This window comes from Ipomoea nil, unplaced genomic scaffold, assembly GCF_001879475.1.
Source record: "Ipomoea nil cultivar Tokyo-kokei standard unplaced genomic scaffold, Asagao_1.1 scaffold2280, whole genome shotgun sequence".
Taxonomy (NCBI): domain Eukaryota; kingdom Viridiplantae; phylum Streptophyta; class Magnoliopsida; order Solanales; family Convolvulaceae; genus Ipomoea; species Ipomoea nil.
In genome coordinates, this window is record NW_017618708.1 from 1,057,507 (window position 1) to 1,072,830 (window position 15,324).

Below are 15,324 nucleotides of genomic sequence, written 5' to 3' on the forward strand. Positions count from 1 at the left end.
ACACTTCAAATTGTTTCAAACTCCTCCAAAGTCCAAAGTCTACACATATTACTTATTACATAAGTACATTAGTACATAACAAAACAAAATAAACTTCAAATTACTAAAATAATAATAGTGTCGTAGTGGTCCTCAGTCCTCACTGCTCAACACTTCTTCAATAACCTGAAAAATAATAAGAATTTGAATAATATAATTATAATGATATATATATATATTTAGTTAAACTTTTAAACAGTATAATTTAATAAATACCTCTAAGCACCTGCTTCTAATTGATGAGGAAGGAGTAAATCTTCATTAATTTCATAATCCTCCACAGTGCTATCACCTATATTATTTTAGTATGGTAAAGACGTAAAGTAATGAATAATCAATTAAAAATAATTTGTTTAAATAAAATTTCTTACTTTCAAGCAACCAACTTTGAGAACACATTAATGCCTCCACAATATTTGGATGGAGTCTACTACGATGAGGTGACACCAATCTACCACTAGTACTGAAAGCGGATTCTGAAGTAACGGTAGAAACTGGAATAGCTAATACATCCTTGGCAACCTTACTCAAAGTTGGATATTTCTTCCCTTCAACTTGCCACCATGATTAAACATCCAAATCATCATCAAATGGTGACCTCTTAGTCTCTAAATACAAATCCAACACTGATGTCTCACTCGCACCCGTGTGAGAAACCTCCATAAAGTTTTTCAACTTATCCCTAACTGGGTCACCTTGAGTCATGGTCTCATCCACTTGGACGCGTTTACTTGCAGGTGTTGATGTTGAAGAACACTCATATTCACGACACAAATCATATAAATATGTCTTAACCCTCTCAATTTCCGATGCAACTTTATCTCCATAAAATGTTTGAAAGAAGAATTGAACAACTCCTAACTTATATCTTGGATCAAGAACATTAGCTACAGCTAGAATTCCATGCACCTCTTCCCAGTATTTATCAAACTTTGCACTCATTCTCTTAGCCATATTTGCTATGACCAAATCAGTTGACTCAACCCAATTGCTCAAATTAACCTTAATCTCAGACATCAATAGGAAAAAAACATTGGAAGTTGGATATTTTCTACCAGAAAATGCATTTGATGCTTTATAAAACACTTTCAGTTTATCACAAATGTTCTCAGCTAACTCCCGATCTTGTTCCGATGGTGCACAAAGAAATGAAGACTCTTGTTGTCCCAAACGGTAAAAAACATCTTTGTATTGCAATGCAACAGAAAGCATCAAATAAGTAGAATTCCATCGAGTCTTACAATCGCTAACTAACTGTTTTGAGTTTTCTATACATAAATGTGTTGCACTTTCTTTAAAGAGTTTTTGTCTTTTTGGTGAAGATAACAAAAAAGTAACACTATCTCTAACTCTTTCCAATCCATCCTCCATAACTTTTAACCCATCTTGCACTATCAAATTCAAGATATGAGCACAACAACGCACATGAAAAAATTTCCCACCAAATATAAGATGTTTACGGTTAAGCTTGGACAAAACATGCCTAATTAAAGCATCATTAGTTGAAGAATTATCAATGGTTATTGCAGACAACTTTCTCTCAAGATTCCAATCCAAAATACATTTCAACATTTCTTGTGAAAGAGTCAATGATGTATGTGGAGGCTCGACAAAAATAAACCTAACATAAACACACAATAAATCTAACATAAATACACAATAAATAATTTCACAAATTGCACAATAAGTAGTCAACTTGTATACAAAAATTGCAAGATAAATAATTTCATAAAGTGCACATACCTCAAAACGACATTATGTAGACTCCAATTGTAATCGACAAAATGTGCTGTAATAGCCATGTATCCCTTCTTTTGATAATCTGCAGTCCACATATCTATAGTCAATGCAACCCTACTAGAGCTTCTATTCATAGACTCAATAAGTGTGGTCTTTTGAGCCTCATAAATCTTTATAATATCCGCTCTAATTGTGTTCCGACTAGGAAGCTTCATCAAAGGTTGAGCAAAACCCATGAACTCCCTAAAACCGGAATGCTCAACCATATTAAGTGAATACTCATGCTTAACAATCATACGAGCAAGTGCCTGTCTAGTAGCTATGGGATCAAATGTGTAACTGTTTACATTCAATTTCCCATCCTTGTCTTTATTTAAGGTCAGTGTTTGTTGCCTAAGGTGTTGGTGAGGCCTCATTCTACAAATCTTGTTATGATCATGCAAATGTTTTGTACCATTTTTACTCTCTCCCCCAAGTAGCTTCTTACAATAATTACATTCTGCCTTGAATATGCCATCAACTTTAATCTTTGTAAAATGATCCCAAACAATCGACCTTAATCTTTTCTCACCAACTTTAGGCTCACCTTCAACGGTTAAAACAAACAAAATAAATAAATAAATAAACCAAGTGCAAAATCAAAATAATAACATAAACAAAATGTAAATTTAATAACTACAAAAATATACAAGCTCACCTTCAACAGTTTGGGTAGTTGTTTGAGTTTCTTGAATTTATACTTCTTCATTCTTAGCACTAGGACTACGTGAATCCACGGGAGATGAATTAGGGTACTCTACCGGTGAACTCATAGGCGTTGGAGTAAATGAGTCACAGGCGCCTATGTAAGAATCATCACCTTCCATTCTAATAAGTAATAATATATGAACAATAGAAGAAATAAATTAATTAAACTAATGAAAAGATTAAACTAATTAAACTAAAGAATAAACTAATTAAAAGATTAAATTAGACTAGTGATATTGTTAGATTTCTTGTTATTAATCTTGATATTGTAGTTCTGTTAAAAGTTAATATATAATCAATTTTTTTAGACTAGTGATATTGTTAGATTTCTTGTTATTAATCTTTTTCTGATGCTGTTTACTAATTAATATGACTACGTGAGAAATCAAAATTATCTGAAGGTGATCATTCCATAGAAGTCGACTTGTAAGTGGTGTTTTCAACCAATTTAAAACTTGAACATTAGATAAGGATTTTAATATTCTCAGTTTAACACTTAATTTCTTTCATAAAGTTCTTATCATTGTTTAACACTTAACAATATCATTAGTCTAAAAAAATTGATTATATGTAAGTAGCAAACTGTACTGTACACCAATTCCATGCTGATGTCTTCTTTGTTCATCAGGGAAACAATGCAAAGAATTAAAGAACTTCCGTATATAGTACCCCAAATTATATTAAACCTTTACTATGCATATAATTTCTACGAAGTAAATTAATTTAGTCAGTATACAAATTAAATATCAAATAAGCTATAAACTTTAAAATAAGCTCTACCAAACAAAGCCAATAATGAGGGATTTTAGTTTCATGAATAAGAAAAACATGAAATCGTGCGGAATTTGACCTTCTACAAAATCGTCCGGCAAGGCGGCGATGGGGCGAGGAGGCGTCCCGAGCGACTGTATATAGGGATGCGAATGGCGAATGAAGATTGCGAATGGCGATTGCGAGCTCTGTAATTCTGTATAATGGCAAATGGCGAGAGGAGTTGTAGAAGGAGAACAGTTCGTGGAAGTTGGAACGCGGAAGAGTGGTAGAGGAGTTGTAGAACTGTAGAAGTCAACGGTAGTTTTAACTTTTAACTTTTAATCAACACTTTTAATATTTTTAATTTTTTAATATTATAGATTATACTATATATAAATACTTAAGTCTATTTTTAGTCGGGTATTCGGGGACGGGGCGGGGATCGGGGATCGGGGACGGGGACGGGGCGGGGAATGCCATCCCCGTCCCCGTCCCCGACGGGGATTGGAAAACTTCCCCCATCCCCGCCCCCGATCCCCGAAAAAAATCCCCGAACCCGCCCCCGTCGGGGCGGGGGTCGGTTTTCCCCGTCGGGGACGGGTTCAATTGCCATCCCTATTCGGGACACATCCTTAAAGACAAGCGGTTCTCTGTCCTATGGATTCTCTTACTGATAATGAAATCCGAAAGGATCTTTGTAAGATCGCTCGAAAGGAGAATCTCTCGGGAAATGTATTCTCTTAAAATGACAAGAGATTTGTTTGACTTTATTTGTCTTACAAATCTAGCATTATGACAAATTAGTCCTCCTTCGGGTTAGAACCGTGCTTGATAAGACTCATTTGCCTCTGTCTCATTTGAATCGTCAGATCTTTTCATCATGGGGATCGTGTGGCCGAGAAATTTGGTCCACTACCCCACCATGACTGACACATGAATTGACGTGCATTAAATGCACCCAGGGATACTCGAGTGCTTTTCTCTCTCCGCATTAAATATGGAATGATCAAATTTGATCTGCACACGATCTTATCACTCCCCCATGCTCTTATCAGTTACCATATGCAGAAGAGGAGGCGGTTAATCTTTTGAAATTCCACTAACCCACCTTCACATGGGTTACCCATATTTAGTTACCCAGAACCACATAAAACCCTACTTGAATCTTCTTCGCATCATACCGTGTCTTTTTCATCTTCTCCCAAACAAAGCTACTAACCTTACTCTCTCAGACGCTCTACAATGGCAGAAAATACACAAGCTACATCATCTGAAAAGGAACCAGAAAACCCTTCTACCTTGGAAATCCCAAGTTTTCCAACCGAAAACATGCGATTTATTGAATCCAGAGTTCCGTTTATTGTTGGAGGCAGCATGTGGGATGCCCATGGATTTCTCGAGTACGTGTTGGATCGAAAATTTGGCGAAGATATCGTTCGGTTACTCATGGAATCCGGTTTGTACAGGTTCATTACACATCTCTATACCATATGGTATCCCATCGATGTAACGCAATTCTACATGAATGCATCCATATCCATCGACTCCCTAACCATCTCTTCCAGAGTCCACAATCATCTAGTGGTTCTCACCTCGGAAGATATTCGAACCACGTATGGGTTTCCACAGAGGGATGAATCTTACAAGTCCAATCTTACATATTACTATTACGATCCAGAAGAGTTCTATGATTCTATCAAAAACAAACAAGCCCCTTCAAAGACAGAAATCACATGGCCATTAAAGAAGAAGTGGTTCAAGCTGGATTATGAATTTACCGTTAACATCTTCAACAAGATTGTTGATCATAAGATTTCAGGCACCGATGATGTGACAAAGGAGAAACTAAAGATGCTGGATACCTTTCTAAACGAGCTTAAGGTTGACTGGTCGAAGATTATCTTCAACAATCTCGTTCACACCATCACCTACCACAGGAAAAGTCCAGGAGACATCGCCAAAAAGCTAGGGTATGGTTTTATGGTAAGCCATCTTCTTGTCACTAAAGGAGTCCTAATGTGGCCAGGCATACGGCCATGACAGAAAGCTTGTCACATGAAGCAGAAACCATCTGGTTATGACAAGCAGAAAGCATTGGAGCTGGGAATTCCCATTGAGCTGGTTAAAGGCAAACGAAAGTCAAGAACGCCAAAGGCATCCGAAGATGATCAACCCAAGCCAAAACGACAAAGGAAAGAAAAACGCTCCTCTCGGGAAAAGATGAAGGGAAATGATGATGAACAACCATTGCAAACCGCTCCAAAATCTCCTCAAGTGCAGAAAGATCCAACCCCACCTACTCCACCACCGAAGACAATTGTTGTGAAAGACTCATCCGAAGAAGATAATCTGATTCTGTCAAAACTCGGCAGAAAGGGTCACTTTCGTTCTCCTGTCAAGACAAGGCATTCCCCGAAGAAAGATGCTACACCGAAAGTAGTAAACACGAGAGAAGCACCTCCTCAGGGGGAAGATCAACCAAAAGTTGTCTCACCAGACAGACCTTCTGATCATCAAGTACCAGAACTTGGTTACATCTCCCCTCCTGTTCCCCATCCACAAGAACCTACTTTGGCAGAGCAACTTCCTCAAGGGTTGACACAAGAACCTGCTGATGTAGAAATGGAGGCCAGTCGCTTAAATCTTCCACAAGAACCTGGTTCGCCAGAAAAGACGAAAGAAGTGACTGATGCAATGATTGATGTTTCGTCTCAGCCACAAGAACCTACCAATGCAGCGCAGGTAATTCTGACACAAGAACCTGGGTTGGTAGACGAGACAGCTGTGGTGCCAATAGCAACTCCAGATATTCCGAAAGTACCACCACCAGCTCCCAAAGCAATTGTTCCCCCACCATCACCAGATCAAGTGCTCCGAGAATCTATTGAAAGTGATTATCAACGAGTCTTGCAGTGGCAAAAGTGGCGCACATCTCCCTTAAGTACATTCATTGAAACTTTTGAAGCCATGCAAGACGAAGAACAATTTGCCCTAAAGTGGGTTGGTACAGATGATGCCTACAAAGCACTTCGTCTTGAAGAAATAAGACGAGTGTTCTCCTACAAGATGACCAATCGCACTCTAGGAAAAGACAAAGCTCCAATCTGCATTGAACTTAAAAAACCACCGTTGGATCCAGCTTTTGAAGAAGAAATGAAGCAACTCCGAGACGCCTTGCTGCTATCGAAAGTCAAAACCACTTTAGAGAAAGAACACCAGAATGATCCAAACTGCAATGTCAGTGGCTCAAAAGATGAGCATGGACGAGAAATTGAGGAAGACGAAAGTAATGAGGAAGATGAAGATAATGATGACGATGATGTCGAAGATGCAGATGATGAGCATGATGATGATGATGACGATGACAACGATGATAATCTGGACAATGCAAGATTTCAAGGAGATGACCCGGCCTATGACAGTGATCCAATATTGATCGGTCCTGATTATGATACCTTTCCCCAAAGATCTCCACTTAGAAAGTTGCCCTCTGACAGTGATGACACGAACGAAGCTTCACACCAAGCTCAACAGATCTCAAATGAACATCCCGAAGATATGTCTCGTGCAATTGTACCACATATTCCACCCATGGACGAGACTCCAATCAAGCGTGAAGAAGCAACTGAGGGAAAAATGGAAGCCTCACCTATTCTCCTGAGCTCAGCAAGTGGTTGAAAAAGGGAAGCACCACCTCAAGATGAACAATCAGACACATCGCCAACCCACATTGAAGAAGAATCAACTCCAGAGTCCCCACGGACTATCATGAACCACATGCGGGAAACCGTTCATACAGCCGAAACCATTCATTTGCAATATTTAGTTCTTCGGCAAATGGACACACAAGTGCTAGATGACTTATGCAAGAAGGTAGATCACCTAATGGCTGCCCAATCTCAATCTCGGCCTCCACATCCAGAGCAACCTCAACCGCCTCAACAAACTCAATCAGATCACAAGTTCCATGAGCGAATTGCAAAGACACTCAATGAGCTTCATACCTCTATTAACAAAGTTGCACGGCAGCAACACGAACTCAAACACTCTCATTTTAGTCTCAAAGAGCGCATTGATTTGGCATGCATGAAGATAGACACGTCACAAGATAATTCTTACCAACTGGGTGAATATGTTCTTCAGATTCTTGGATATACCCAGGACATCTTGGCTGCGGTAAATAAGCTTTCCACTATTCCTCCTACCACCTGTGCCGATGATGCCAAAAAGGGGGAAAAGAGAAACAATGACGACAAGGATAAGGATGATGATCATCCGAGAGAAAACACGAGAGATCGGTCTCCAAGGGAAACTCCAAAAGGTCGACATTCTCCTTCTCGGACACCAAGAGACTCTGGCCGAAGAAACACAAATCCGTCCCATCCACCATCTAGGTCTCGTGGTCACCATTCCTCAAAACCAAGATACCATGGTCGATATCAATCCAGATCACTCAAGCCTCGCCAATCCTTTGGCTCTGAAGCCAAGTACATCTTCACAGGCCTCTCCAAGAGAGAACAGACAAAACTAAGGCAGAGATGCATGAAGAACAACAAAATAACTATGGATGGCATAGGAAACTTTGTGGACTTTGTAACCTATGAAGAAGGAAGTGGTAAACGCTTTGAGGGTTGCAACGTTCCTATCTGGCTCAAGACAAAGGACAATCATACAAGGCAAAATCATATAAGCACTCAAAACGAAAGGATCAAAAGAGAAAACAAAGAGCTATGGAAGAAACATGAAGAGGAAGTCAAAAGAAGAGAAGATGAATCAAAAGAAAGAGAAAGCATAAAGAAGCTTATTGAAGATCTCTCAAATGTAACCAAAGACTCTCCACAAGGTGTTATTCACAATGCAGCTTTCAAAGTGCACACTGAGTCTAGAAAGAGTTATCAAGAAGGAATGAATTCGTTTGAACTGATTTCGTGGTGGAAAGCTGGTATAGTGGAAGGAAGTAACATTCGTGAAGCCTACAACAACTACACAGGTTTGAACATCAAAGGAAAACATGAAGACCTTGTCAAGACGAATCCAATAAAGATCTTCAGACAAAGGATTAATGAAGAAATCGACTTCACCAGAATGCTCAAACAACAAAAGGAAAGGGATGACCGTGAACACAAGGAAGCTGAATAACAGAAGTCAAATCTCTTGGAAATGTAAGATATCCTTTCGTTCTGTCTTTTGTAATTTGCACCATCTTAATATGAAACTCTCATTGTCACACATCTCGTGTCACTTGTCTGAGTTATCTGTCCTTGTCTTATTTATTAATGCTTTCATCCTAGAAAAGACTTGTACACTCTCGAGTATGGCTGCTTTATAATAGAAAAATTCTTTATGGAACTTTTATTAGCCTTATAAGAAGAGTATAGGTTTTGGCATCATCAAAAAGGGGGAAATTGTTAGGAACCTTGTATTAGGATTTTGATGATACCAATGTAATGTAGAAAGTAGACCCCTAACTATTTACTTTCTCGATTGCTACTTTCGTCCTAGACGAGAGTTGTCATAACTCTCCTGTAATTCGTGTTAAGCTAGACAAACACACGAAAATGAGTTATGTCTAGATGATAGGGTCTCCAAGACGAAAGAAGACACAAGGCGTGATGAACAGCAACGAGAATTAATCAGGAGTTGTCAACTACCTTGAAAGGACAAATGTATTAAAGACGATTCTCACCAAGCACTCTTTGTCTTCAACAACGAGAAGAATGTTTTATCTGTCTGACTTGACAACATCCTAGGAATATAAGGACCTCAACTTGTGCGACATGTTTACCAAGGAGCATTAAATGAAGATGTACCATCTCCTGGAGCTAAAGGACAAAAACCCTAATGCTCTCCATACCTTCAACGGCTACATGGTACAACCTCATTAATGGAGCATTTAATGCATGAAGCTCCCCGGTCCTTATCCACTGGATAAAAGGTTCGAAATTTCATCTCCCTCCAACGGATGAATTTTCATCACCTATATAAACCCACCTTCATCAACTTAGAAGGTGCTGGTTCAACTTTCACTCGATCTATACACTTGCAAAAGCTCTTAAACGCTCTCAGTTCTCTCAAACTTTTGTGAACCAGTGTTAAGGTACTAAGATATTTGAAGAAGTCCATTGATCATCATCTTACACCTTAAGGAAGTCTTGCCATTTGTACGAAGAAATCATCTCACACAATCAAAACTTCATCAAGTTGGAGAAATCAGAAATCATTTTCTACCAACCTCAGCTCTGAAGAAGAAGTTGATAGAGGCGGAGTAAACTCGAGGAGTTGAAAAACCTACGAAGGTTGTCCGGCTTAGTGATCAAGGAAGTCTTTGTGTAATTGTACTAACGAGTGATAGTGCAATCCTTCCATAAGTTGTGGAAGAAGAGTGGAGTAGGCAACGTTAGCCGAACCACTATAAAAACTCTTGTCTCTTTATCTCTTTACTTACGCATTTCATTTCTGCATCATATTGTCCTTATCATCATTACCGAAAGTTCTCTTTTAAACGAAAACTCGTGCAAAGCAAATAATCGAATCTGACATATCCGCTGCGCCAAAACACCGAAAGGTGATTTTTGGGGTAAAAAACACGAAAGAGTCTATTCACCCCCCCCCCCCCCCTAGACTCTCACTACACTCTATCGGGACCAACAATCTATGCATTTTCCTAATAGCTCTAATCAAGTTTTTGCAGTTATCGTGTTGGATCTTGCACAGAAAAATCAGTTGGAGTTTGATAAACTTCAAAAAGAAAATCTTTTGAATGACGTTGATAAATCTGATTCTAAAATTGCAGGGCTAAATGAGAATTACACAAATAAAAAATCTAATAAAGGAGGACTCTCTTTGTCATTTTTTCTTTCCTGTCACAACATTGGGAACAATGTTGAAAATAAGTGTGGGGAAGAGGTTTTACCCACAAATCACAAAAAATTAAAAAAATTTTAAACTTTTTAATTTTCTTATGTATATTTTCTTAACTTTTTTTAATTTCAAACTTTTTAATTTTCTTATGTTCATTTTTTAAAACCTTTTTATTTTAAAATTCTAGCATTAGTTTGAGTTTTACCCTTATGAGTCTTTTAAATATTCGTTGATAGAAATAATGTATGTTTTTGTCACTCTTAGTGTGTAAATTGCATGTGACTAGTTGTTAATTTCTTTATATTTTGAATAACTTAGTCAAAAACAAAAAAAAAAAAAACAAAAAACAAAAAAAAAAAAACAAAAACAAAAAAAAAAAAAAAAACTAAATGTCTTTGAAATCACTATGCCCTTATATGTTCTGTACATTTTCTTTAATAGTTTATATGTTGGTTTCACTTTATATTACCTTTTTCAAATTCTTTAATAATTCTTGAGTGCTATAAATTGTGGTGTAGTGTGTTGGTTCAAGGATCAGCTTTATGGCATAAGTGAAGTGAAAAAAAAAAAAGATTTAATAAAAAAAGTTATTTTAAAAAAAATAAATGAGAGTGTTTTATTTATTTATTTATTTTGTTTGCAATAAATAATAGATTCTACTCCGCTGAATCAGCCACCTAAACACATGTGTAATAAATAAATCAATAAGTGTTGTGGTCTGGTTTATGAGTACACACAAAATTGAAAACCCAAACAAGTCTGGCGTAAAATGGCGAGGTTTTTGGGGAAGTTCTCTTTGGAAAAAGTCAAAATAGAAAAATAATGAGTAAACTTTGGAAAAGACGAGCAATTGCAATTCAATTTTAATAAATGCCTTGATCCTTATTTCCTTCATGTTTTGCACCTGCACAGTGATAGAATATTTCTGAATTTGGTTTAGGTTGAATTTGGTGAAATTTTCATATTTGTTTATTGAGTTTTTGTATAGTTCAGATAAGGGGTGTCAGCACACGAGCACAAGTTTTATATTTATTTTAGTTGTTAAAGTTTTTAGTTTCTAGTGAAATGTTTTATACATTCTTTGAGTTGGCACTAACTCTACATTGTTCAATAAATTTGAAAGACCATTCGGGTAAAAGCTCAATCTAATACTTGGTTTGATTTTTAATTTCTTTTCTTTCTCTTTAATAATGATTTTGCTTGAGGACAAGCAAAGAAATAAGTGTGGGGAAATTTGATAAACATTATTTTGACTGCTATTTTAAATAGTCTTTTTATAATTAATTTACAATAATTGATTAATTTTATCTATTTTTATTTATTATGGCTATAAGTAGTTTTTATTAATATTGTTTAATTTTAGGTTGTTTTTATTATAAAATTTGTTTGTTATTTAAATTATGTCAACCCAGTAATTCCTAATTCCTAATATAATTTAATAATAATAGTTTTAGTAGTATTTGGTCAATAGGAGTTTTAATAAACATAGACTAATTATAATTGGTCTCTAATTTAATTAGCTTTTAAATGTGTTTTATTTATTTGAATAATCATTATTATTGGTCGTAGCTTTTGTGTGGCATACAGTAGTGCAAATCAACCAGTCAACTAATGAACGAGAAAAGAGATCCGAACGTAGAGCCTTCTTCGGCTATCGCAAACGACGCAGAGGTCAGAGAAGCGGTCTTTTTGCGCAGAGTTGGAGCGAATCATGCGGATCGTGAATCATAGCGCCAAAAGAATGTTGAGGCCGAGGGGTATAAGATGGGTGCAAAATCGATGGAGGAGATCATCAATTCACACCGGAGCAATTCCGGTCGGTACGGCTGGGTTTTCCGGTGGCAAGTTCGGGGCTCGTAGCTTCTTCCCCGTTCGGTGACGTTGGCGGTTTTCTTGGTCAGCAACAACGTAATTGTTTGGTTTGGCAGCGCGCATAATCTCTGGTTCCACTTTTCTTTGTCTTAATTTGCTTTGCAGTGTCCCTGTATTTGTGATTGTAAATCTCTTACTTCCAAGAGTATGAATTGTTTGTTGGTACCGTTGGTAGAAAAACACAAATAATAATCAAAAATAAGATTATTATTTTCTGGAAAGAAGGGAAGAAAAAGTTGAAGAAATTTGGCTAGTGTTTGGTGTTGGGTTTTTGCAAGAGTCGAGTGAGCACTCTTTCCTTAAAACCTTATTTGCCACCTCCCAAAGATGCTAGGAGCGTTGTGGCCTAGGCTTCCCAGGATAAAACTTGCTATGATTCAGTGTTTGAGCATTCAAACAAAGAATCCGGCGAGCAAGACGTGGTTATGAACACAGTAGGCCAAGAAAGAGTAGAAGCAGAGAGGTTTTGAAGCTGAAAAAACGAACTTTCGTGTTCTATGTTTCTGTGTGTAAAACTCTACTGCCTCTACCCTCTCTTATATAGGGTTGAAGGAGCCAATAGCCTTTATTATGGCAATTAAAAATGACATTAAAGCTGCCTTCCAACAGCTATAACAGCAGGCCACTACCTGGGAATTGAATTCAGAATTCAAAATTGGAATTAATAGATAATTAATTCCGTAACAGATGAATTCAATCCCCTCAACAGTCAGAACTTTCGGGTTCCTGACCGTTAGCGTACAGGGTTCGGTCTCAACTTTCGACCTCATCCAGTTTCGGCCCTTACACCTTTCGTGGACTCTGTTGCACGAGAGTTGTGCTCTCGGTGCACCACAACCTCTCGTGCTCTCTTGTAGCACGAGAGTAGGTGGGTGTTGCACGAGAGTTGTGCTCTCGGTTCGGTTCTGGCCGAACCCGAACCAAGTGGCTATACCAGTTGGAAAATGATACCGAAGTTTGGCATAACTTAGCTCGCAAGGCCAGCCAATTTCCGGACGACATTCGTGCCCCCAGGTGCCGGCGCACACGAGCTCGGGCTTGAATCAAGCCTTTTTCAATCTCTGCTAGTTGGAATTTGATTTGAACCCACCCCCCCCCCCCCCCCCCCCCCGCGAGAGAGCCTCTATGCTATACAATTCTACAAGCTTCAAAAGAGCTCTTGTATACAAGGGGGGAAAATCTTCATTCCAAAGCAATGTGGGACAAAAGCTCACTTTTTCCCTTCATTTTCCAACTCAAATGGGTCTACTTTGAGAATCAATATCTCATTCACCCATTATTCGTTTTGAGTGTACAATATATCGATCTCTTCGTCTCACTACGAAGAATCCGAATCCACTTTAACCCGACCCAAATCGGAAGTGGACCCCACTGATAATTGTACCACAAAATAGCCACTTAACATGCCATTTTATGCCATTTTAAGCTATTTTTTCCAACAATCCCCCACATGAATGAAAAATTGATTTTCGGGGTATTTTGAAATCGGAAACAACTGTGTTCAAAAGGTCGATCCCTGCATAGGATAGGTAGGGAGTCACTATACCCTTTGAACCTTCCCTCGTAAAGACATGTTTACTCTACTGGCTGTACGGTAGAACGCGATGTCTTTGAACCGACTGCCGTTTGTGTAGACGATGACATATCTCACACAGGAATCTCCCAACCATGCTCTTGCTCTCATGAGTGTGCCCGTTTTGGTCGTGGGTCACCGTTCCTGGTTCTGCGAGAGTTTCTAAAGAATTGTGCCCAACAATTCTCCTTTGAAGCGACTCTCACTTCTCTCTAACATAGGTGATTCTTTCTCGAGTATCCCGCATACTCAAGAATCATTAAAGCATTAACATGCTAGCCTCTTGCAGGAGTCACTGTTTTAACGAGGAGTGATAGGGAGTCCGAGACCCCCACAGTGACGCGCTCCGTTCCATAATTTAGTTGTCCCATTGTACCTAGGTGCCAGCTAGGTTGGGTATCCACTATAGAACTTTTTTAGTCCAAGGGCAGTAGACCCATTCCTTGTGTCAACTTCTCCACAACTTCTCTTCCTAACCCTTTGGTCAGCGGATCCGCTATATTGTCTTTTGACTTTACGTTGTCAATCGAGACAACTCCAGTTGTGAGTAGTTGTCTAATGGTATTATGTCTACGACGCACATGTCTAGACTTACCATTATACATATGACTCTGTACTCTCCCGATTGTGGCTTGACTATCGCAATGCACACATATTGGAGGTACCGGTCTTTCCCAATTAGGAATATCCTCTATAAAATGGCGTAGCCATTCAGCCTCTTCACAACCTTTGTCCAAGGCTATCAGCTCAGATTCCATCGTGGATCTAGCTATCACAGTTTGCTTAGAGGATTTCCACGCAACGGCTGCATCGGCTAGTGTAAACACATAGCCACTCGTGGACTTAGAGTCCTTAATATCAGATATCCAATTCGCATCGCTATACCCTTCAAGTACAGCGGGATATCTCCCGTAGTGCAGTCCAAGATCACGAGTATACCTCAAGTATCTCATAACCTTTACTATTGCCTTCCAGTGCATAGCACCGGGGTTACTCGTATATCTACTGAGTTTACTAACCGCATAGGCAATATCCGGCCTAGTACAACTCATAAGATACATCAAACTACCAATAACCCGAGCATATTCCACTTGTAAAATACCTTCTCCGTGGTTCTTGGTTAGATGAATATTTGTATCAAATGGTGTCCTAGCCACTTGACTATCATCCTTGTTAAATTTCTCAAGGATTTTGTCAATATAATGTGATTGGCTCAACACGAGACCATCAGGTCTTCTAATGATTCTAATCCCGAGGATCAAATCAGCCAAACCCATATCCTTCATGTCAAATCTCGCATTTAACATGTTTTTGGTAGACTTGAACATCCGATCATTACTACCAACGATGAGAATATCATCGACATATAAACAAAGAATGACGTAGCCGTCTATCGTTTCCTTAACGTAGACACATTTGTCACTTTCGTTTATTTTAAACCCGTTAGTTAACATCGCATGGTCAAACTTCTCGTGCCACTGCTTAGGCGCTTGTTTTAAACCATAGAGCGATTTAACTAACTTACACACTTTCCTTTCTTGGCCCGGAACCACGAACCCTTCGGGTTGTTCCATATAGATCTCCTCATCTAATTCGCCATTTAGGAAAGCGGTTTTCACATCCATTTGATGAACTTCCAAGTTCCGCAACGCGGCTATAGCAAGTATCATTCTAATGGAGTTTATTCTCGTCACGGGAGAATACATGTCGAAGTAATCGAGGCCCTCGCGTTGCCTGTA

The 15,324-nt window shown here is 38.6% G+C and overlaps 1 long non-coding RNA gene across 2 annotated transcripts; it reads right to left on the minus strand.

Moving 5' to 3' along the window:
• Nucleotides 1-296: 296 nt before the first annotated feature.
• Nucleotides 297-13,374, minus strand: LOC109150776. 2 transcript variants are annotated; one of them, XR_002049221.1, is made up of 3 exons: nt 13,363-13,374; nt 411-496; nt 297-331 (listed from the first exon to the last, which is right to left on the minus strand). It is a non-coding gene; the product is annotated as an uncharacterized LOC109150776 (long non-coding RNA). The 2 variants fall into 2 exon arrangements; XR_002049220.1 differs by lacking the exon at nt 13,363-13,374 and adding an exon at nt 5,065-5,075 and having other exon boundaries at nt 411-502.
• Nucleotides 13,375-15,324: the final 1,950 nt, after the last annotated feature.